Raw genomic sequence first — 24,210 nt, forward strand, 5'->3', positions numbered from 1 at the left:
AGCACCAGACACTCTGTGCACAGTTAGCGATGCCGGTAAATTCACGATCACTATGTTTATGATCAGTGGAGACACTGTGCATAATTAGCCATGCTGCTTTGTTTATGATCAGCTGCTGACGTTGTGCACAGTTAGCGACGGCAGCCACAGTTGCGTCTCCGTGTTTAATCCGTCACGTATGTGTTCACAGATCACGGTCGAAACTGTCGCTAATCGATTACGAGACGATCTAAAACCATACGTCACCTCCAGAGTCTCTAAATCCCTCGGGGGGGCTTTTTGTAATGGAGACACACAGAGTGAGAGGACATTTTAGAGGGCGTGGCCTGAGACTTTCCTGGTGGACACTCTTCACCATAAAGGAAACACAGCTATAGTTGGTGAACTTGTGAACACAAAGTTGCTTATATTTCCAGTAACATGATCACTTATTTTGAGTTGTGTTTCTGTGTTTTAGCTCTGGTTTTGGTCCCTACCAACTCCTCATTGAGGGTAATATCTGACTCGTTAGCCACATAAAGCTATAAACCACTATGTTAAGCATCCAGTCTCCAGCTGTGTCTGTCTGCTGCTTTGCAGGTAAAGAGGGTTTCAGTCTCAGAGGGTTTTTGATCACAACAACGAAAAGAACGCCCACAAACAAAACTACAAAAACAAAAAAGTACAAAAACACCACAGTAACGAGTGAAGAGCAACAAAGGTATACATACTTGTTTGAACCTTTAAATTTCAATAATCTACACAATAAGTTTCCTGTTTTTCAATGCTCAGCTCCAGTGGGATTTTTTTCTCAAATCTCAAATGGTTCAACTTTACCTGTAAATGTTAATTATATGTATTAAAACAGATAATTTCAAGAAGTAATTTGGCATTTTAAGAAATACACTTATTGACTAGTTTAGCCTTATTTTATGTCAGAACAAACTACTGACAAAAACTCATGGGGAAGTACTGTATGCCATAAAAAATGCAATAAAAACTCATAGAATAGTTGGTTATAAAAAAGACACATTATAGTCTGCTATAAAAATGTCATTTAAAAAAAGCCATAGTATAGTGCGTGATAAAATGCCATTAGTGTCATCAAAATTTAATTTTAAAAAAGGTTATAGTACAGTAGAAGAAAAAGGTGAAATTTTGAAGTGCCTAAAAATGCTTTAAATGAGTCAATGATAGTCTGTTGACACATGTGGTCTTATAGTCACTTTTTTTTTTCCTTTTTTTGCAGAGATTTTGCAGATATTGCAGTGTACGTTTCAACATTTTTAATGCAATCTTTTGTGTTTACTGTTTTTTTTTTTGTGTGATTTTGGGCTATTTTTGTGTGCTTTTTCTAATTTTTTGTATTTTTTGTCATTTTGTGTGTGTTCTGTGTGTTTTTTGTAAAAAAAAAAATGTGTTTCTTATATGCTTTTTATTTATTTTCTTTGTATGTTTTTTATTTGTGTTTTTTGTAATTTTTTAGTGTGTTTTTGTGTGTTGTGTTTCTTGTGTGTTTTTATGTGTTTCTGTGTGTTTTTTGTAAAAAAAAAAAAAAAAATATTGTATGCTTTTTATTTGTTTCTTTTTTATGTTTTTTATTTGTGTTTTTTGTAATTTTGTGTATGTTTTCTGTGTGGTTTTTGTGGTTTTTGTGTGGCTTTTTGTGTGTTTTTGTGTGTTTCTTGTGTGTTTTTATGTGTGTTTTTAATGTGTGTTTCTGTGTGTTTTTTGTACCAGCATGGCACGGTGATCATTATGTAAGTTGCATATACAGGGGAAATGAAAAAGAGTCAAAAGCCAACAAAATAGCCCAAACTCCAAAGGTTTAAGCATACATTCACATCACATCAGAAAATAGTGGCTTAAATAGTTTGAATTTTGTTAAATTGTTCTGTGACAGTGGGCAAATATTCTGAATCTCACTGAGTCAGGCTGGGACACTTTGAGTGCTGTAATATAAAAACATTTCCAGGTCTGTAGTTGATTCTCTCTCCGTGCAGCCTTCACCTTCCCTCCCTCTCTCTGTTCATTGTTCCAGCCTCAGGTGCTGGCGGCTGGTTAATGGTTAACGTCGGGCTCGGCCCTGGCGAGGAGCGAGGGGAGGAGGCGGCAGCCATGAAGAAACGATGACATTTCACTGCCATTATTCATCTGTGCTTTGTTCCTGCAGCGCTGAGGAGTGTTTGCACTGGGATGGAGTGCAGGGCGGAGGGATGCTGAGATGGAGGGATGAATGGGGCAGGGTGTGGAGAAAGGAGAGAAGGGAGGAGGGGGGGGTGATCGGGGGTTTGAGAGGTGAAGAAGTCACGGGGTTAAAGTGTGTGACACCTATGAGTAGAGGATAAGAGAGACAAAGGCCTCTGTGTCTCTGCATCACTATCTCTCACTTTTAATCCTCATGCTCTTCTTTTTTTAATCCTGTTTTTTTTTACTTTTCTTAATATTCTCTGTCACAGTTTTTCCTTCTTTCTCTCTCTTTCTCACACACACACATATAGAGCGCCCAAACACACACACACACACGCTCTTTCCAGCTGTTTACATGGTGTGTTTGCACAATATGGTGGCGAGGAGGAGGAGGAGGAGGAGGAGGAGGAGCGGCATGTTAACCTTCGTCAGGGATGTTCTTTCCTCTGTCCAAACTGCCACAGACAGCCTCATCAGCTGCTCTACTTTTATTATTTCAAGGTTTGAAAGTCACAAATCCCATGATGAGCCAACTTTTATTGTCCTGTGATGACGTGTGTTATACTTCTGCATTTGTCATGCATTAAAAGTCTGTGCCATCATGTTTTTATTATTGTTATTTGGTTGATAATCTCCATGATATTATTCAAAAGTGCACACAGATTCTATCGGTTTTAAAGGAGCCGTGTTTCACAAGAAAGTCATTTTAAGTTTTTTCTATTTGTGGCATTTCATAAGTCTGTTGTTGTGAAGTGTGTTATGTAGGTGCTTATGTTGTGCTGTATTTCTTTTTCTTCATCTCTGTCTTCCTGTCCTGTTCACCTCTGTCATATTGTATGTGTGTTTTATACATTTTGGACGGGTTGATGGTAAATTTCGTTGTACTCGTACTTGTTACTCTGTGCAATGACAATAAAAGCTTTTGATTCTGATTCTGATTCTATATCACAAGAAAATAAACTGACTTTTCTTTTAAACTTTAACTAAGTTGATTAGTCCCATCTTTAACTTCACAATAAAAATAAGGTAATTACCATAATGTTTCATCTCTACTTATTGAGATTGGGGAGAATGTAAACCCGAAACTCTTTTATCTAATCAGTAAAACAAGTCCATGACAAATGTACATCATTATAGTCATGCAGACTAAAGCTTTGTTTATACTCATGTTTAACATCGTGGCATAGCTGGAGGTGATTCTACGAAACGCCAACGTAGCGCCAAACACTGCATTTGTATACTTTATTATTATTTACTTATTAATATTTCTGTTTTCCAGGTTGAAATAACTGCCTGCCTTTTCCTTAACCTCCCGAAAAAAGCCTCTTCTTTTCCTGCTGTAGTAGTAATTTCTTTAGATTGATTTAAGGCCATTTGAACGTCCCTACATGGAGAATTGTACAGATGTTTTGTACAGGCAACCATATTTCTTGGATAACACATGAACTGAGATTATGTTGGAAATACATCTATGAAATGTATTTTTGGGGGGAACATTTTGAATTTCCTTTTATTAGGTAAGCTGACACTGTGGGTTGCTCAAATCACATTCAATTCACTTGCTAATTGAGAGCCCATAAGGTCAAACAGTTGGTCGGCCATCGTACAGTCAGTACATTTACATGACAGTTGAAAAAAACAAATTATTGCCTTAATCTGCCTATAACTGGACAACTGATGCGCATGTAAACGTGTTAGTCCGACTGATGTCTGAGTTCTCCAACTCTGATTAGGACACCCAGATAATGAGATTGGAATAGGATTTTTACCGGCATGTATGACAAGACAACACATGCTCCACCCCCCACGCTGGAGTATGACCCCGGAACAAAAACATCCAAGAAAGCCGGTCACATTAGCCGATCGCCGGTCAGTAGCGACGGCACAAAGTGTTGAACTGAGGTCAACAGAAAGGGCGCCATATTAACCTGCTGAAACGACGCATTATGCCACCCAGTGTTGAGGAGGAGGACACGTTCCCGTCAGTTATTAGATTTTCTCAGTTGCATGTAAACTGGGACAAGGACAGAAGTCCTATTAGACGCCAATATCGATTTTTAAGCATAGCTCAATTAAATAGTGCATGTAAACATAATGAGTGAGTTGCTCAGCTCACATTCAATTCATTTGCTGACTGTGGGCCCATAAGGTCAAACAGTTGAGCAGCGAGGCCATAAACCAGCTTTACCTTGTACCACTTGTAAATTGTCTTTGGGCCAAAGAGAAAACTCAGAAAACACGAGGAAATTGGTTAATGCAACAAGCTCTCCTACATCTCTACAATCTGTCTGTATATTAGTTATTGCATGAGGCCTATTGGCTAGGGTGGACTCTTTTAAAACAAAAGTCTTTCTGGCTTTTTGTCCAGAAGTGAATTAATTTATTGCATCTTGTATCTACCTCAGCCTCGATGCTCAAAAACACATACACACTCGCCTTTATGTGAGTAATTTCATGTTTTGTGCATGTCGGTGTGGATGTGTGTGTCTGTATACAGTGGGGTATATTCCTACTTAGAGTACTCACACACACACACACACACACATACAGGTTGTGCAGAACAATGGCTGGCTTTGACAGAGCTGGGCTGACAGGAGGAGATGGGCTGGATCTATTGTTTGCTCTGTTTACTCACAGACTCACCTGGCACTGAGCTAATAGCACCGGCTCTATCTGTCAGTGCAGGGGACGGGGGTCTCAGCCCACACACACACACACACACACACACACAGACACACACACATACTCAGTGAGACACACAGGGTGGGATACAGTTTTAAATTTGTCTGCATAAAATGAACATAAACATACATAAGGCTTGAGAAAGTGATGTGTGTGGTATTTTTATCCCATATCGTGTGTGTGGTTCATGTGTGTGTGTGTGTGTGTGTGTGTGTGTGTGTGTGTCTGTGTGTGTGTGTGTGTGTGTGTGTCCAGTCACACCTGGGTGTCCTGGGAGGTTCTGGGTGAAGGGGAGGGTTTATGGAGGAGGAGGAGGAGGAGGAGGGGGTTCTTTCAGGTTTTTACCACTGAGCAAACACACATACACTACACACAGTTGATGGGTTTTAATGGGATCAGTTGGAAGCCTCAGAGTGACCCTGCCCCAACCCCACCCTTGTTTGATCGACAAGGGTGAGAGAAGAAGGGTATGTGTGTGTGAGTGTGTGAAGGGGAGGGGAGTGTAATAGAGGACAGAAATCACAATGATTCTGACTGATTCTTAGATAGAAACACATCAACACTTAACACATCCATGACCTCACACATGCACAAACAAAAACAAAGCCAGGTTTTATTACATATACCATAATTTATAAGCAACCAACTCTTAATAGAATAAGGCACCACTTTATATTTTTCCTATAAGTTACAAACACTTGAAGGCCGACTCCAGCTGCGTTCTTTTCTGGGTTTGGTAATGGAAATGCCCACTTAGCCTTTACAAAAAGCATTAGCCGTGTTTCCACTCGTGGGAAAAGTGGCCACCAGGAAAGTCTCAGGCCACGCCCTCTCAAATGTCCGCTGACGTATGGTTTTCAATCGTTGCAACGGATTAAACACGGAGACTCAACTGTGCACAACGTCAGCAGCTGATCATAAACAAAGCAGCATGGCTAATTATGCACAGCGTCTCCGCTGATCATAAACATAGTGATCGTGAATTAACCGGCATCACTAACTGTGCACAGAGCGTCCGGTGCTTGTTGTAAACAAACAGAGATCGCTAAGTGAACACCTCCTGCAGCAGCAGCACATACACACTGTACTGCTACAGAGCTAACTCTTAGCCTATTAGCAATTTGCAGACTGGACGCTAAGGGGTTAACATCCCCTCCGGCTCTGCAGCTGGGAGAGACTGCTGCAGGAGGATTGTGGCGCTTCGACTCGTTCTTACTCTTCTTAACGAGCTGTGGGGGCCGGCGGCTCGTTAAGAAGAGTAAGAACGAGTCTCCAAAAGTCTCTAATAACACAAGAAAAAGTCGCTGGATTTGTCTCCAGTCGCTTTCTTGAAACATAGTCACTAAGGGGGTCTGAAAAGTTGCTAAATATAGCAACAAAGTCGCTAAGTTGGCAACACTGCTTCGCCGACTTTTACAAATGGCGCGTGTTGTCGTGGTGTCGAGTACTACGTCACATCCTGCTTAGTGTTCTATCCAATCAGCAACCAGGTTTTTTTCAGGGGAGAAAAACGACCCTGCTCTTCTACAGGGACAAAAAAGTCCCGACAAAAGATTGCTCCGGACGGCTCGTATTCAAATTAGGGGCGTTTTGGCGAATTAGACCCGCCTCATTCCTGGTGTTGGGCGGTAGCGGAAACAGGCTTTATGTTACCACAGAACACTATCACTAGCTGAGTCAATGTTAGCTGTGCTGTTTGGAAATACAGAATAAACTGCAGTGGATGTTAGTTTGGATTCAAAAGTCACTTAATAATAATATAAACAAACGAACCAGACAAGGTGGCGGAAACTTTAGATCTGCCTCTCCTGTGTTCTGTGGGGTAAAATCTTATTTTTATCAAAGGAGTCTGGTGGCTTTGAAGAGAGCAGAGATGACAGCCTCAGTATCCTATATTTTTTTTTAAATAGCATACACATTTTTTAGGTGGCTGAACAACATCTTTCACATTTTATTGCTCTATTTAAAGTCACCAGAAATCTACATCAGGTCATTTGTAAAAATAAAAAAAAGGTTTTCTTGGAAAGAAAATAGCATTTGTCCTTCACAACAAATGTGAATGTTTGGATTGGAATTCCTAAGGAACACTATAATGGGAAGCTACAGACTGATAAACACACATTTCTGATGCATATCACAACCCTTTGAAATCGGCTTCTCAACAGCCGTGTCTTTCTTAACTTTAAATTTGTCAGGATGCCGCCTCCTTATGGAAGATCTCTCGCTATATTACAGTATATTCCACAATTATTTGCTTTCATACAGACAGTATCCACTCCAATCACAATAAAACATACATTTGCTTCATCAAGGAGGTTTTGTTTCCAGCATTATTTCTTTGTTTCAGATCAAATCAAGTCAACTTTATTTATAGAGCCCTTTAAAACAGCCACAGTTGATACAAAGTGCTGTACATGGCAGGACACACCAACAATAAAAAACAAAGACAAGTAAAAACAACTAAAACACAGCAAGTCTCATGCAAAACCAGTAAAAAAAAAGTGGGGTTTAAAGTTAATTTTAATTTTAAAAAAACACATTGAACAGATAAAAACAGATAAAACAGAGCAAAGGCTCATGTTGAGTTAAAAGCCAGGGAATAAAAATGGGTTTTAAGATTACTTTTAAAAACAGACAGTGAGGAGGCCTGATGTAAAGGGTAAAATTTGTAATTTTGTTAAACATTGTTTGTATGTTTGAAGGGTATCTGAAATACTTGCTCCAAGATTTCAAATTAACCCTTTATCAGGCGAAGAACTATATTTGGTAAATTCAGGTAATATTTCGAGAAAAAAGTTGCACATTTAGATTAAAGTGGCAAATCTACAAGAAAAAAAGTTGCAGATTTAAGAGATTCAAAGTGGGGAAAAAAGCAACTTTTTTCTCCCAGATTCATCACTTTAAATCTCATAAATCTGCGCATTTTTTTTCTCGTAGATTTGCCACTTTAATCTCGTAAACTTTTTTCTCAAAATATTATTTTCGTATGTTTTTTTACACATTCTGGTGGTATGTAATATCCTCCAATATTCTCTAGGGTTGAAATTTGGAATTTGCAAGTATTTCAATGAGTGCCCTATTAAGGATTAAAGTGGTGAATCTGGGAGAAAAAAGTTGCTTTTTTCCCACTTTTTTCTCGTAAATCTGCAACTTTTTTTCTAGTAAATTTGCAACTTTTTTCTCGAAATATTACCTGAAGTTACCAAATATAGTTCTTTGCCTGATAAAGGGTTAAGTGTGGTAGAAAACTGGGCCATTGATAGAAAAAAAGTGAATTAAGGTGCAGAATTTGACAGATTTGCGCATCACATTGTTGCCTGTTGATTTACTGTGAATACTGTGACTGGACTGTATCTGTCCATGGTTGATCTCAGTAGATCAGGGTATCAGTGATTTCTTTCACAACTTATTCATTTATTTCAGCAGTTCAAACTCATGTCAGAGTTTCCCTGGTTCACTCCCAGGGCCCTCAAGGCCTGATCAGTCAGGAGCAGAGCAGAACTCCACTGATAAGCCACTTTTTTTTTTGTTTTTCGGCTTGGGACTTGGCCGTCTGCCAGCTGATAACAACATGGGGCATACCTGCTGCATTAATGATTGTTCAGCCCTGCCTCCTGCCCTCGCCCAGGTTCTTTATTTTAGCATAATTCTTTATCGTTTAGGCATTGAATAGAAACTAAATCTTATCAAGTGGAGGTATGAGATCTATGTATGCCATTAACAGTCCCGATTCTAGCTACTGAAACTAAATGTGCCACATTGCTTGTTCTTTCTTTATCAATGCTTTAAAAAAGAGAAACAATGTGAAACTACTTTGGACAGAGATTCAAACATGCAGCCGTACCTGGTCGAGTCAAGCGAATCCTCCGTTCAGTAGCACAGACAGACGGTAATGGAGGGAGGGTCTTTATCCACAGTGACATCTGTTCACAGCGTGTTGCACACCACTGCACACCTAACCAGCTCCCAGTACATGTGGAGCTGTGGGCTTTCATGTGACATCCTGTGGCATCCTCTCCTCACACTGCAAAAAAGGGGTTTCTAAAAAGAAGATAAAAACACTAAATCTGAGGGAAATTATCTTGCTGCATGGACAGATAATTTCACTTGACAATATTACTTAAATTTAGATTGTTTAATATAGAAATAAGCATGTTGAAGGCTTTTTATAAGAAATTAACTCTTAAAACAAGATAAATTATCTAACACGAAACAAACAATTTGCAGTACACTCTTTAATTTTTTCTTATGTTAAGAGTTAATTTCTTATTCTAAGCGTACAACATGCTTATTTCTAGATTTAATAATCTTAATTTAAGAAATCTTGTCAAGGTAAATTATCTGTCCATGCAGAAAGATAATTTCCCTCAGATTTAGTGTTTTTATCTGGTTTTAGACACACCTTTTTTGCAGTGCAGCGGTCAGGACACAGCGGCTACATGTTTGTAATTTGTATGATGTTTTGTTCCGGCACTTGCTCATCTTACCTCTCATGTGTTCCAGATTTTCATCATATCAACGCAATAATGGGAGCCAATAGCCATGTTTAGCCGTTAAAAGAGTAATAAAGTAAATAATTTGCACGAATTGTCGCTTACTATTTGTAAGGGGTTAACATCCCCTCCGGCTCTGCAGCTGGGAGAGACTGCTGTAGGAGGACTGTGCCGCTTCGACTTGTCCTTACTCTTTTTAATGAACCTCTGGCCCCAGAATCTCGTTAAGGAGAGTAAGAACGAGTCTCTAAAAGTCTCCAATAACACCAGAAAAAGTCGCTGGATTTGTCGCCAGTCGCTTTTTTAAAAAATTGATCCTGCTCTTCTACAGGGACGGAAAAAAGTCTGCTCCGGGGGGCTCATTTTCAAATTAGGGAGCGTTTCGGAGAGTGAGATCCGCCTCATTCCGGGTATTTGGCTGTAGTGGAAACACCCTTAATATCAATATAAGTAGCAGGAGTTGAAATGAGCATTGGTTGCTTTGATACATTAGTTGCTGGCTAGTTAGTTGTTTGACCTGTAACTGTCTTTGGGTGTGCACACATGATAGAATCATCACATTTTTAAATTTTTCTTCAGTATCAAAGTAATTGAAAGAAAGCTTTCTGAACATATGGGTAAAACAGAAGGTGACATTGTAGTAATTACTGGTGTGGAGGGTGGGAAATTTAAGTCACTGACCAGCAAAGAAAGCTAATGCTGAAGTTAATCCTCCTCTCCTAAAGGAAAGCAACATAGACTTTTAACTGGAAAATGAAAAAAACGACCTGCAGATGGAACCAATACCTCCAGATGGTCACAATAATTAACTGAATTATGTGACAGAACTTATAGCAAAGTTTAATGAACCAGAAAACAGAATTGATGCTTTAAAGTAAAAGCTGATTAATCAGCATCGTTTAGACTATGATACCTGGAGGCTGGCATTACTTATACATGATATTTAACTTGGCTTTACATCCATTAAAGGTCTAAAATTGTGAATTTGGCTGCTGAATTTTCTAAATAAAACTGCTGGGGGTAACTGGCAGTGGCTAACGTCACAGAAGGCCTACTCATAAACTTCACAGATACCAAATCTCACTCCAAACTAAATTGAAAAGTTGGCAGCTTTGCTCCCAACGGACAAGAGTGATAATTCTTACGGCTGTAGACGGCTTCGCCACTTGAACATAAACAGACTTCCTTATTGGGCGTTTGCTGAAGTGACCGCTGTCCATTTTCTGAGGAAGGCGTCAGTTATTTTTCCTCAGAAAAGCACAGAATAATTTTGCAGCACTGCCACCTAAACTTTCAAGGCTATCTCTACAAACAGTGAAGTACCAGCTTTTGAAGCTTCAACAACCTAATGCAATCTAATATGAAGTGATGACTTTGTTAGAGCAGCAGTATATAATCTAATTATCTAATTTAAGGACCATAACACAAACTTTTAATCCTGTCATCACCTGACTTTATACCTCTGCATTTCTCTTTTCAGCTCCCATAATACACTGTAAAAACCAAGTGGGAAAAAAGAGAAATAAATAACTAGAATTAAGCAAATACATGCTTGAAACAAGTAAAATTATCTGCCAGTGCAGTAAGTAAATGTTTCTTTGTAAGAATTCTTTAAGTAAGTAAAAACATCGAGTCACCAGAAAAACAATGATGTCTTAAAAGAAGTCCAAAAATACTTATTTCGAGCAATTGTGGCTTGACAAAGCCCGACTTTAGTAACATTAAAATAAGCCAGCAATACTTGAAACTAGCATGTTTTTTCCTGATTTCAGTATCTGTGGGTAGATACTGGTGGTAGAAAATGCTTTTGAAATAGCATTTAAACTACATGCAACTAAAACTCTCAACTGGAACCAATATTTTAGGTTGAATAGATTGAAAAGCATGAAAAAGCTCACAATGTCAATCCTAAAAAGAAGTCTTTACACAAGACTGAAATCCCTGTGAAGAGGTTATTCACTCATTTTTGTTACAAAAAGACACATAAAGCTATGGTCAGTAGGTAAATTATACTCAAAACAATATAATTAAGATACTATTGCTAGATATAAGAAGAAAACACTTGGTAAGCTTCATGTTTTTTGCAGTGAAGTGATGACTTTGTTAGAGCAGCAGTATATAATCTAATTATCTAATTTAAGGACCATAACACAAACTTTTAATCCTGTCATCACCTGACTGTATACCTCTGCATTTCTCTTTTCAGCTCCCATAACAGAAACCATAAGTCACATCCATCAGTGTTGTGCTGCTGTTGTGACCGTGTGGAGAAACGGAGAATTACACCTCTCATTGTGGGCAATGAATAATGTCAATAAGCAGAAGAAGAAAAAAAGGAGCAGCAGGGAGGCTGTTTAAAAGAAACACAGTTTCATCACATTTCTAAAACTGTTTTCTCCTTCTGTAATTCAGATTGGTTGTTGATTCTATGTGAGCAGCAGCAGTACAGTGTCAGATGTGAAACGGAGCGCTGTGGGCCGGGCAGTGACCTCGGGGTTGTCTGGGCTGGATAAAAGGAAGTCCTGGTTAATGAGTAACCGTGGCAATGTGGCCTGGCGCTACAGGTGGGTTGGGTGGGGGTTGGCTGGGATACACACTGATAAGACGGCAAGGCAGGGTAAGTTTTTAGGGGGTGGGGGGGCTGCTTAACAGACAGAGAGAGAGAGACTGGACCTTTGTTGTCTGCACTTGAATATATTAGTGATACCGTTTTTAAACAGTTGTTTCAGTGAACTGAAGGACACAAACAAGCAGGGACAAGAAAAGACATTACAACAAGCCACCTGTTGGAAGCCAGTGGAAGATGTGTCAGAAACAACTAGCACACAAGATTTAGTACACACACACACACACACACACACATGCACACACACGCACACACACACAGCACACGTGATTACACAGTGTTAACTCTATGGATTCTTTGGCTATTTTGTCCATTTTTTGTTTGTGTCCTGTGTGTTCAGCGTCAGTCTTTTTGTCTTTTTTAGTCATTTTGTGTCTTTTATTAGTCATTTTGTGTCTTCTGTGTGTTTTTTTGTCATTTTGTCTTCTCATCTTGTGTATTTATTGGTCATTTTGTGCCTTTTTTTAGTCATTTTGTGTCTTTTTTTAAACCTTTAGTCCAACATAAAATGTCATTTTGAATCTTTTTTTTACTTTCAAAACACTATCATGCCCAATAAAGAATTTTAAATGTTGCAAATGTGAACAAAGGTGTCAAATCTAACATATAAGAGGGTTCCATCCAGTTCTATCATTTTATACTAAATCTATTTGAGCTTGTCTCCAGTTTTACTTGGTATATCATCATCAAACTGAAACTGGCCTCATGGAGTTTACAGCCAGAACTTTAGAGGTAAATTTACAGTAGGGCTCCACGCTGCTTTGTTTTCTAGTCTGGATGTGATGAAGAAGTCTGGATTTGGAGCTTTTGGAGACTCCAGAGGGTTAAACTACTCACAGTCACCTACACTTGTTTTAATGATTAATGGTGTTTGTAGCAGACATACAGTAAACCTACCAAAGGTACAAGCCTTGTGTATTAGCTGGACACACTGCAAAGAAAAACTGTTGTTTTTACGGTAAGAAACCGGCGGCTGTGGTTGCCAGAACTACCGTAATAAATACGGTGCAACTTTTTCTAATATTATGGTAAAATGATATTAGCATTGTTGTCATGTTTAAGATTGTGATTTTATTCTATTTTTTGGAATGATGGAGGTGACGTATGGTTTTCGATGGATATACCATGGGAGACTCAACTGTGGCCAACTGTGCACAACGTCAGCAGCTGATCATAAACAAAGCAGCATGGCTAATTATGCACAGCGTCTCCGCTGATCACAAACATCCTGATGGTGAATTAACCGGCATCCCTAACTATGCACACAGTGTCTGGTGCTTGTTGTAAACAAACAGAGATTGCTAAGTGAACACCTCCTGCAGCAGCAGCACATACACACTGTACTGCTACAGAGCTAACTGTTAGCCTGTTAGCAATTTGCAGACTGGACGCTAAGGGGTTAACATCCCCTCCGGCTCTGCAGCTGGGAGAGACTGCTGCAGGAGGACTGTGCCGATTCGACTCGTTCTTACTTTTAAGAACGAGTCTCCAAAAGTCTCCAATAACACCAGAAAAAGTCGCTGGATTTGTCTCCAGTCGCTTTTTTGAAAAATAGTCGCTAAGGTGGTCTGAAAAGTTGCTAAATATAGCAACAAAGTTGCTAAGTTGGCAACACTGCTTCGCTGGCTTTTACAAATGTTGTTGTGTAAATACCAACATTAGAAGTAACAGTAGTGCAGCTGTGGTTTATTGATCTCAAAGTGGGAAATTCCTGTAAGTGATGTAACAAACAGACCGATCAGAGTGCAAGTCACTGTTGTTCTGTTCAGGTTCAACGTGGAAATTAGTTTAAACCTCCAAATATTCTTTATTGAAATATGAAAGTATTTATTGATTATTTGGACTCTTAAAAATTGAGTGAGCTGGAATGTGAAGCGGATTCATATTGATCTCAGAGAAGTTTAGAGAGCACTGATAAGACCCCTGATACTGACCTAAAAGAGTCAATTTCACCTTTGACCTCGGCACTTTAGCTTCACTTCCTCATTCTGGACAGCAAGACAGGGGAGACTGATGGTGAGATTTAGATCAGGAATTTATTTAAGCAGGTCTGTTTTCTATCACATCTGAAATGATTTATTAACACTCACTACCTTTGCATGCAGGTTGATATTCCACTAATATTCATAATACGACAGTATTTCACATTTTATCGGGGTTACTTAAACAGCTTTTGGATATTCTGTATTCTGCTTTATTCCGAAAGTAACCTTTTCTGATATAGACATGTGGGAAATACTGATATTATTCAGCTTTTTGGAGCATTCTTTAGACATGAAACATGCCTCTCAGTTGGGGGTTTAGCCTCAGTTTGCGACAGTTTGCGGCCTGTGGGTTTGTTTTAAACAACTTCTGCCCTGCTCAAAATGACCGAACATTCAAAGATTTTTAGGGGTTTATTACATGATGTCACTGTTTTTCAAAGAAAGGGGTTTTTACATTTGAAATCTGACACTTCACAAAAACTAAAAGTGCATCAAAATCAATTTTGTTAATTTTGTTTCTTATTCTTTTACATAGCCATGACTGTGATAAGAAACAATGCCCCAGCCAAAAATAATTTATTATATGGAAAATAACTACATTTTTGTGGGGTTTTTTCCATAAAAAACATCAGTGATATTGTGCAATCAAACTGGACTTTAAAGGGTTAAAATATTTCCACTGAATGCAGTCATAAAATAATGTTGGGTTCAAGTGTTTTACCTTCATGTGACATTTCTCAGACTGATTATTTTAGTTGTCTAATAATTTAACTTGTATGTTGATTCTGTGGATGTCGTTATAAGTCTCTCATATGGTTCTCATATGCGACGTGGAATAACTTGAATAGTTTTCAATGAAAGAAATTCCTCGTCTCATTTCAAGCCGCAGGTTGTTATTTGAAACCCTGAGTGACTAAAATCTTGTTTGTTTGTCCAAACTGCAGAGGGTTCAGCTTCTTAAAGAGCTTCTCTCCCTCCGTCTGTTTTTCTTGTGTCTTAACGCAACAAAAGCACACTTTAAAACACAACAATGCAGAGGAAATCCTCGGCATTCATGGTCAGGGTGTAAAGTTTAGGGTGTAAAGCTTTAAGGGTTAAACTAATGAGGATATAAAGGTAGAGCTCAGGATGCACCACCTCCCTCTGCTCCTCTCCTCCTCTTCCCGCACACAGACCTGGTTCGACCGGACTGGGTAATCAGTTACCTGCTCTATCTGACCTGCACTACCCACGTAGCACACACACACACACACACACACACACACACACACACACACGGCCCCCAAAGTCCACTTGAAAACTCAGGCCATGTCCAAACTAAAAGGGATAAAAGCTTTTTAGGTCTCATAATTGTTGCACAAAGTAAAAAAAATGTTTAAAGAAATCTGTCCACATTGAAATTTCAAAGCAAAATGAAAACACATACATTAATGTGTTTTCAGCCATTTCAACTCTTTTTATTGATTTTCCTCATTTTGAACATAAAACCTATCAGACACTAGAGACACCAAAAACATTTACAAGTACACGTTTACATAAAAAGGTAATTTAAGTTGCATTAACTTATGTATCTCAAAATGAAATGTAGACAGATGTAAGGAGATTAATTTAAAAAAAATGTTTTTAAAAGATTATACCTATATATCTGTACCCAAATATGTATACACTCTTCAAAAGTAAAAAATAAATAAATGAATAAATAAATAAATACACAATAAACAGAGACAGGAATAAAAAATAAAATAAAATAAAATAAAAGTTATTTCCTTCTATTAAGACCTCTTCTATAACTTGCCCTCAGACTTTGTGTTCTGGTTAAAATAATCAATAAATGGTTGCCAAATTCTATAGAACTTTGTTTCCTGATTTTTCAGTAAGAATCTTATTTTCTCCAGCTCTAAATGTCTCATAGCATCTGTCAGAAGATTTGAATAAGTTGGGTAAGTAATATCAATCTTCAAACGAAGACCAGACTATGTTCCGTGTTGCTTTTTGTCTTGCTTGAATCAATAATTCCTAGAACCGCCTCCAATGGATCTACGTTAATAGATCTATGTAAGATATTTGATAGTCTGAAAGATATCGTCCCAGTAATTTGATAGCTACAAACAGCTCCAGAACATATGACTCAGTGTTGCTGGTCTGAGTCCACATCTGTGTTTCCAGCCATTTTACTCTTATTTACAGAGCAGAGCGTGCCAGTGAGTGTAGACTCATCTGGACACATGACGAAAACACAAACCAAACTGCAAGTCAATAAAGTCATCCATCACTGAATTGCATTTGACTTTCAATAAGTAGCCTTTGCTTTTTTTCCATGAATAGATTTATACACTGCAAAAAAGGTGTGTCTAAAAACAAGATAAAAACACTAAATCTGAGGGAAATGGTCTTGCTGCATGGACAGATAATTTACCTTGACAATATTTCTTAAATCAAGATTATTAAATCTAGGAATAAGCATGTTGAACACTTAAAATAAGAAATTAACTCTTAAAACCAGATAAATTAAAGCTGCAAGCGGCGATGAACTGGCCCGAGCAGAGTGACCTGACAATTATTTGTTTCTAACCAAGATAAAAAAAAACTTTAGATTTAGAAGTGTTAGATAATTTATCTTGTTTTAAGAGTTAATTTCTTATTTTAAGCGTTCAACATGCTTATTTCTAGATTTAATAATCTTAATTTAAGAAATCTTGTCAAGTGAAATTATCTGTCCATGCAGCAAGATCATTTCCCTCAGATTTAGTGTTTTTATCTTGTTTTTAGACACACCTTTTTTTTTTTTTTTTGCAGTGCAGGGACTGATTATTTGTTTTGCAGGCAAATAAGACAAATCAGGTGGAAGATCAATTAATAATTTGACCAATAAAATGTCTGATGAACCACAGTGACAATCCTCAAGTTTCCTGTTTCAGACTAAAAAACCCAAAATATTCAATCAACTGTTACATGAGAGAAATAAAAGCAGCAAATATTCACATATAAGAAGCTGGAACTGTTGGACAATGTTTTATTATTAATAAGGATGTGTTCAGTCAAATATTTGGGAAAAAACAGCTTCAGCTATGACAAAAAAAAAGTCCTGTCTACAATAATATATAATATATAAAAAAAGCAACTTCTTTCATTTAAAAAGCTGATATGTTTGGCACTTTTCCTTCCTCAATGTGTGAGTCGAGTAGTGACATTTTTGAAGCCACAACGCTATTGTTTATTTGGGTTTTTACGACTACAAACCTTTTCATTATTGAGATAGATATTACACTATTTATCCTTTTCATTCAAGCCTGTATTGTTTGGTCATTCAAGCCTGTATTGGTAAATAGGAGCTTTTAGCCAGCTGCTAAGGTTGCATACACTTAAGAGAATGCTTTCAAAAAAGATTTAAGTCATGTTAACCCTCTGGAGTCCATGAAACCACCTGCACATTACTTCTTCATGACATGAAGACATAAAAATGAAGCAACATTGAGTCTTGTCATCGGCTTCCCTCTAAAGTTCTGGCTTGAAACTCCATACCAGATTTTTTTTTTTTTTTATGATATTCAGCCAAGTAAAACTGGAGATAATGTCAAATATATTTAGTATAAAAATATAGAACTAGATATTATCCTCATTTTACCTGTTATATGTTATATTTGCAACCAGTGTTCATATTTGCAACATGCACATTTCTGTGTGTAGAACATAATTTTCAAAATCAGATTTTATGTTTCTTTTGGGTTCTAAATTTTGATCAAGTAAGTCAAAATTAATTATCAGGACATATAGGTGAGGTTGCGCTGAAAAAACTGATACCAACATGACATGGTGAAGATTTTTTAACAGATTTTTTGATGGACATAATAGCCGAAGATTTCAGAGGGTTAATATGTGATTATAAGTGTGCTGACGTGATCAAAGCATTTCCTAACAACCTCCTGATTAACCAGGACGTGCTTTTGACAATAGGAAATATTCTTTCATGAAAAAATACAAAACTCAACCGAAGACGTGTGTTGAATAGTGTCGATCCCCGAAGATCTGTCTTTGACCCCCGGACCAGTATCTGGGCCACTCATCAGCCTTTATCTGTGGCTGAACAGTCTGTCCTCTCGCTCTGCTCGTCCCCCTCACCCCACCCCCCCCAGTCCCCCGCTGCTGGTCACCAAGTCCAACTCAGACAAGAGGAGCTGGCTGTCTGTCAAAATCGATTTTCTTGTCATGTCATCTGCTCTAGTAGGCCAAAAAAATCATCCAGATTGTATAGAGAAAAACACATATTTAACCCTCTGGAGTCCACGAAAGCATGACTTCTTCCACCTGACTTGATGTAAAAACGGAGATTTTGTTTTTCCAAAAGTTTCCATGTCAAATTTAGTGCGTCAACTCTTTTTCAGCAATGGTTAAAATCCCCCTGACCAAGTGTAGTAACATGATTTTACTTTTTTTGCAGAGATTTTTCAGATTTTGCAGTGTGCGTTTCAACATTTTTAATGCAATCTTTTGTGTTAACTGTTTTTTGTGTGATTTTGGGCTGTGTGTTTTGTAATTTTTGTGTGTTTTTATCTGAGTTTTTTTGCAATTTTTCTTTTTATTTATGTTTTTTTTGTGTTTTTATGTATGTGTTCTGTTTGTTTGTATGGGTTTTTTGTAATTTTTTGGTGTGTTTTTGTGTTTCTTGTGCAACTTAAAATTAAACTTAAATGCTACAGGGGGGCACAATTTTTCATGTTCACTACCACAGGGCCACATATAGGAGCGTGCCCTTAACCAGATATGATGAAACTGCAATTTTAAATATGTTTACAGTGCAGTAACTTCAGTTGCCCATCCCTGTTTTAGAGGAACGAAGCCGAGCACTGCTGTTGATCTGTGTCAGGAGGTTACATAAGAAAGACGGGAGGAGACCCGGTATGGCTTGTAGATGATGATGTTCAAATGGAGTTTTCTGCGTAGTTTTAGTGAGGGACAGTTGACTAAGCTCTACAGCACACAGCGGTGAGTATGAGGAGCAGAATTAGTGATGAACCGTAGAGCACTTTACAGTATCTAATAGATGGAGAGTACAAGATGTAGCATGCATATAGAGAACATCCCCATAATCCAGTAGTACGTTTTTTTCCTGGCTAACATAGTGAAGCGAGCCTTATTTTGATAATAAAATCCTAAACTTGGTTTCAGCTTTTTTTACAAGTTTCTCTATATGGGTTTTATAAGACAAATTCTCATCAAGCCAAGAAGCCATTAATATAGATTTACAGAGGTAGAAATATTGTTGACGTGACAAAATATATTCAACAACAACAGCAGAGGCACATGTAGTTTTCACTCAGTTCATAAAAAATTATTACATATGAGGAGTTGAGCAACTCTGACTTAAAGAATGTTTTGTTGTGGCACTGAGAGAGCTAGGTGTGGTCCAGGTGTGTGTGTGTGTGTGTGTGTGTGTGTGTGCGTGAGAAAGATAAAGTGCAGACAGCTTGGAAAGCACTGCAAAAAAACATGAAGCTTAACAAGTATTTTATTCTTATATCTAGCAATAGTGTCTTAATTATATTGTTTTGAGTATAATTTACCTACTGACCATAGCTTTAAAGACTTGTTTTTAGGATTGATATTGTGAGCTTTTTCCTGCTTTTCAATCTATTCAACTGTTGAATATGGTGAGTTTTTACCTAAAATATTGGTTCCAGTTGAGAGTTTTAGCTGCATGTAGTTTAAATGTTATTTCAAAAGCATTTCCGACCACGAACACATGCTCGTTTCAAGTATTACTGGCTTATTTTTAACTTTTAATGTCACTACAGTCGTAGTAAGTATATTTGGATATTTTTACTTATTTAAAGAATTCTTACAAAGAAAAATTACCTTACTGCACTGGCAGATAATTGTACTTGTTTCAAGCATGTATTTGCTTAATTCTAGTTATTTATTTCTTATTTTTGTCAGTTGGTTTTTGCAGTGAATGAGGGCATTTGTTCCATCGCTGTAAATTAGAACTTGGTTTTTGAGGGTCTATGGTTATCGTTAGATTAGATTTAAGGTAAAGTTAGTTTGGGTCCTGCATGTACAGTATGGTGATCAGTCAGGTTAGAGTTAGTTAGGGGTTAGAAAGGGAGACACAAACTGTTTCTCCATTAAATCTGTCAACAAGTCAAACAGTGAGCCAGTCAGTCAGTCAGTCAGTTAGTTGGGTGGTGACTGGTTTCCAGCAGCCGGAGCAGTCGTTCCACTTCCTTCTCTACATCCTTTAACTGCACAGATGACTGGCTTCCCGAAGATCCTGGAAGCTGTGTGTGTGTGTGCGTGTGTGCGTGTCACAGAGAGAGAGAAAGAAGGACATACACACACACACACACACACTAAGTGACAGAAAGAGAACTGGCGAGGGAACAACAGATCAATAGTGAGTGAGTAATAAAGCAGGAAGACATGAGTCAGTGCAGGACATCAGGTCCTACCTGTGGGCGTCAGCACCTGTGACTGTCTTTAAACTCTGTTAGAAGCAGAGCAGTGTGCTTTAGAGACCTGTGAGTTTTTCCTTTTGTTCCTTTCCATTACGGGACAAAAACACTATTTTAACTCAACCTGGAGAAGAAATTGGGATGCACATTTTCCTTCAAAGTACATGACAGCAAAACATTGCAAAAGCCACTAAAGGGACCCAGAACAATTAGCACACTGCAAAAAAGTCTGAGGGAAATGATCTTGCTGCATGGACAGATAATTTCACTTGACAAGATTTCTTAAATTAAGATTATTAAATCTAGAAATAAGCATGTTGCATGCTTAAAATAAGAAATTAACTATAAAAACAAGAATAAAACCAGAATAAAACCACATAAAACCAGAATGAAACCATTTAAAACCAAAATAAAACCAGAATAAAACCACATAAAACCACATAAACCAGAATAAAACCACATTAAACCAGAATGAAACCACTTAAAACCAGGATAAAACAAATAATCAGTCCCTGCAGTGCAGGCAGGAACTGATTATTTGTTTTGCAGGCAAATAAGACATATCAGGTGGAAGATCAATTATAAATTTGACCAATAAAATGTCTGACGAACCACAGTGACAATCTTCAAGTCTCCTGTTTCAGACTCAAACCCCCAAAATATTCAATCAACTGTTACATGAGAGAAATAAAAGCAGCAAATATTCACAAATAAGAAGCTGGAACTGGTCAGTGTTTTATAATTAACAGGGATGTGTTCAGTCAAATATTGGGGAAAACAGCAAAAGTCCTGTCTACAATGATATATAACAGAGAAAAGAGCAACTTCTTACATTTAAAAAGCTGATATGTTTGGTATTTTTCCTTCAGAAATGACACATTTTTGTTGATAAGTTTTTTGTTGCCAAACACTTTGAAGAGTGCATGCACTGCTGATGAAATGTGATATTCACAGTAAACCTCCACACCTTTTCCATGGAGTTCTGCTCTTTATACTGGGAAAAGAAACTGACTCAGAATGACGGAGTTACAATAAAACAGTTATGCCACAATAGGATCGGCGGCTCGCTTGAATGACGTCAGTGTTTCTTTTTATTGCTCACACAGCCATAAATAACAAACGTTCGAGAGAATCATCAATGGATAAAGGACCAAAACAGATTATTTACATAATCTCACACATCAGACAGGTGTAAACCTGTCTCATTTCTTCTAATGTAGTTTATCCCATCAATTGTATGGTATTGTGCTGTATAGATTCCCAATAAAATAAGATTAATAAGATATGTATGCATCCAGGCAGTAGTTCTCAACCTTTTTGAGTCGCGACCCCCAATTTAACATGAATGTTGTCTGCGACCCCCGCTCACTGAACACAATCTCACAGTTCAGATCATACAAACTCAGTTGATACAACACATTTTGGACAAATAATGAAGCACAAAAAAGAAACCAGATGACCAAAAAAAGTCACAAAATGTCTAAAAAAAGACACAAAATGACCAAAAAAAGACACAAAATGTCTAAAATAAGACACAAATTGACCACAAAATGATAAAAAAGACACAAAATGACCAAAAAGAGTAAAACACATAAAGACTGTAACACAGTGGAGACAGAGCTGACTTCCAAAATGATTAAGCGACCCCCAGAAATCATCTCACGACCCCAATTGGGGTCGGGACCCCAAGGTTGAGAATAGCTGCATTAAGGGACAGAAAATGTAGTGGAATATCACCAGATCACACTTTGAGACTTTTTTTTAATTAAACAACTTGACGATAATGGTGAGAATGCCGTTGGACGTTCAGTTACCCAGAATGCAAAGGGGAAAGTCTTTTATGTGACAAGCATCTTTAAGCAGAACTACCTCTAGTAAAAAACAGGAAGTGGTGTCAAGCAGAGGCTGAACTGTTGAGTTCAGGTAGCTGCCCGGTGACTCAGGGACACAAACACACCCACTGAGAACCTGCTGGACTTCCAAGAGGAAAATAAAACCCTCATAGTAATCTGCTATCTGCCCACTAGTAAGTGATTCAGGAAGTTGAGAAAGAAAGCAAAAAAGTGGTTGTTGTGTTCTGTTACATGGTGTACATACAACAGGTTTGAACAGTGATGGTGGGAGATCCAAAATGACTTGTTTTAGGTCTTCAGACAACAGCTTCTGTTGATTTTTCATTTTTTCACTCCAGTTGTGTATTCAAACAAACAAAGAAATAACATTCAGAGTGGACATCTAATAACTTCAATGACAAGAAATTACTGTTATGATTTTTTAAAACAGAATAAAACCAGTTAAAACCACTTAAAACCAGAATAAAACCACATAAACCCAGAATAAAACAATTTAAAACCAGAATAAAACAATTTAAAACCAGAATAAAACCAGATAAAACCAGAATTAAACCAGTTCAAACCACTTAAAACCAGAATAAAACAATTTTAAACCAGAATAAAACCAGTTCAAACTACTTAATACCAGAATAAAACCAGTTCAAACAACTTAAAACCAGAATAAAATCACATGAAACCAGAACAAAAACCAGAATAAAACCACATAAAACCAGAATAAAACTAAAATAAAAACCAGAATAAAACCACATAAAATCAGAATAAAAACCAGAATAAAACCACATAAAATCAGAATAAAACCAGAATAAAAACCAGAATAAAACCACATAAAACCAGAACAAAACCAGAATAAAACCACATAAAACCAGAAGAAAACCAGAAGAAAACCATTTGAAACCAGAATAAAACAATTTTTTTTAAAAGCCATCTCTAACTGGGAGAGGACAGAAGGATCTGTACTGCGGAAGTGAAGCCTGTGAGCTTTTTATAGCCTTTCCATAACTCGGCCAAAGCTGCTGTTGTAAAAAAATAAAACTGTCTAGGATATTCTGGGATATGGTCGCCATGGTTTCACACATGCACTGACACACACACACCTCAACGTGGAAATAAACACACTTAAAGGTTCTTAATTAACAGGGGTACTGGTTCGTAGTGCAAATGTTTATATTGTGTTCCCGTAGAGAGAGAAGGTGTGTGTGTGTGTGTGTGTGTGTGTGTGTGTGTGATAATCCTGGAATTCTTTTTAGTCTGGCTCTTTCTGTCTTATCAAACAGTCGATTTTAGCACTAACAAAGGGAAACACGACCATTTTTAATTTTCAGAAAGTCTTTTTTTTTTTCTAGAATCTTGTTTCATGTGAATATTTGTAGTCGCTCTGTGTTGTGAGCTGTTGTTGAAAACAAACTGCTCTCCCTCTGTCTTCTCCTTTCTTTTCTCCACTCTGCTGTCTCCATTTTTAACCATCACTCATCTCTGAAGAGCTCAGAGTCTGTAGTTGCACTGTGGCGCCCCCTGTTGAGTACTAAGATCATCACAGCTTCAGTTACAGTTAGTCTCGTATTCACACTAAAAGGTATTGGCTTATATTTGTCTCATTAATACCTGTTAATGCACAGAGGGTGACCTACAAATACTCCTTGATTTGCACACGTGCTTGTGTTTTGCTATCCACAAATACAAATTTCTAATTTGTAACTTGGGTAACGCTTTATATTAAGGTCCTTGTAATAACCATTAATTAACAAGTAATAAGGCATTGTTCTGGCTTTAGATCCCTTTAGCTGCAAAAAGCATAGTTGACTGTTAACAAGTGCATAGTTAACTTATAATAGATGAGCAATAAAGTATATTTTAATGTCAATAAGCAAACAAAAGATTAATAAAGATAAAGACAAAGACATAATGGGTGGGTTATGGGTGTTTGTAATGCTATTATGAAGAATTATAAGATAC

Source organism: Centropristis striata, chromosome 4 (genome assembly GCF_030273125.1).
Source record: "Centropristis striata isolate RG_2023a ecotype Rhode Island chromosome 4, C.striata_1.0, whole genome shotgun sequence".
Taxonomy (NCBI): domain Eukaryota; kingdom Metazoa; phylum Chordata; class Actinopteri; order Perciformes; family Serranidae; genus Centropristis; species Centropristis striata.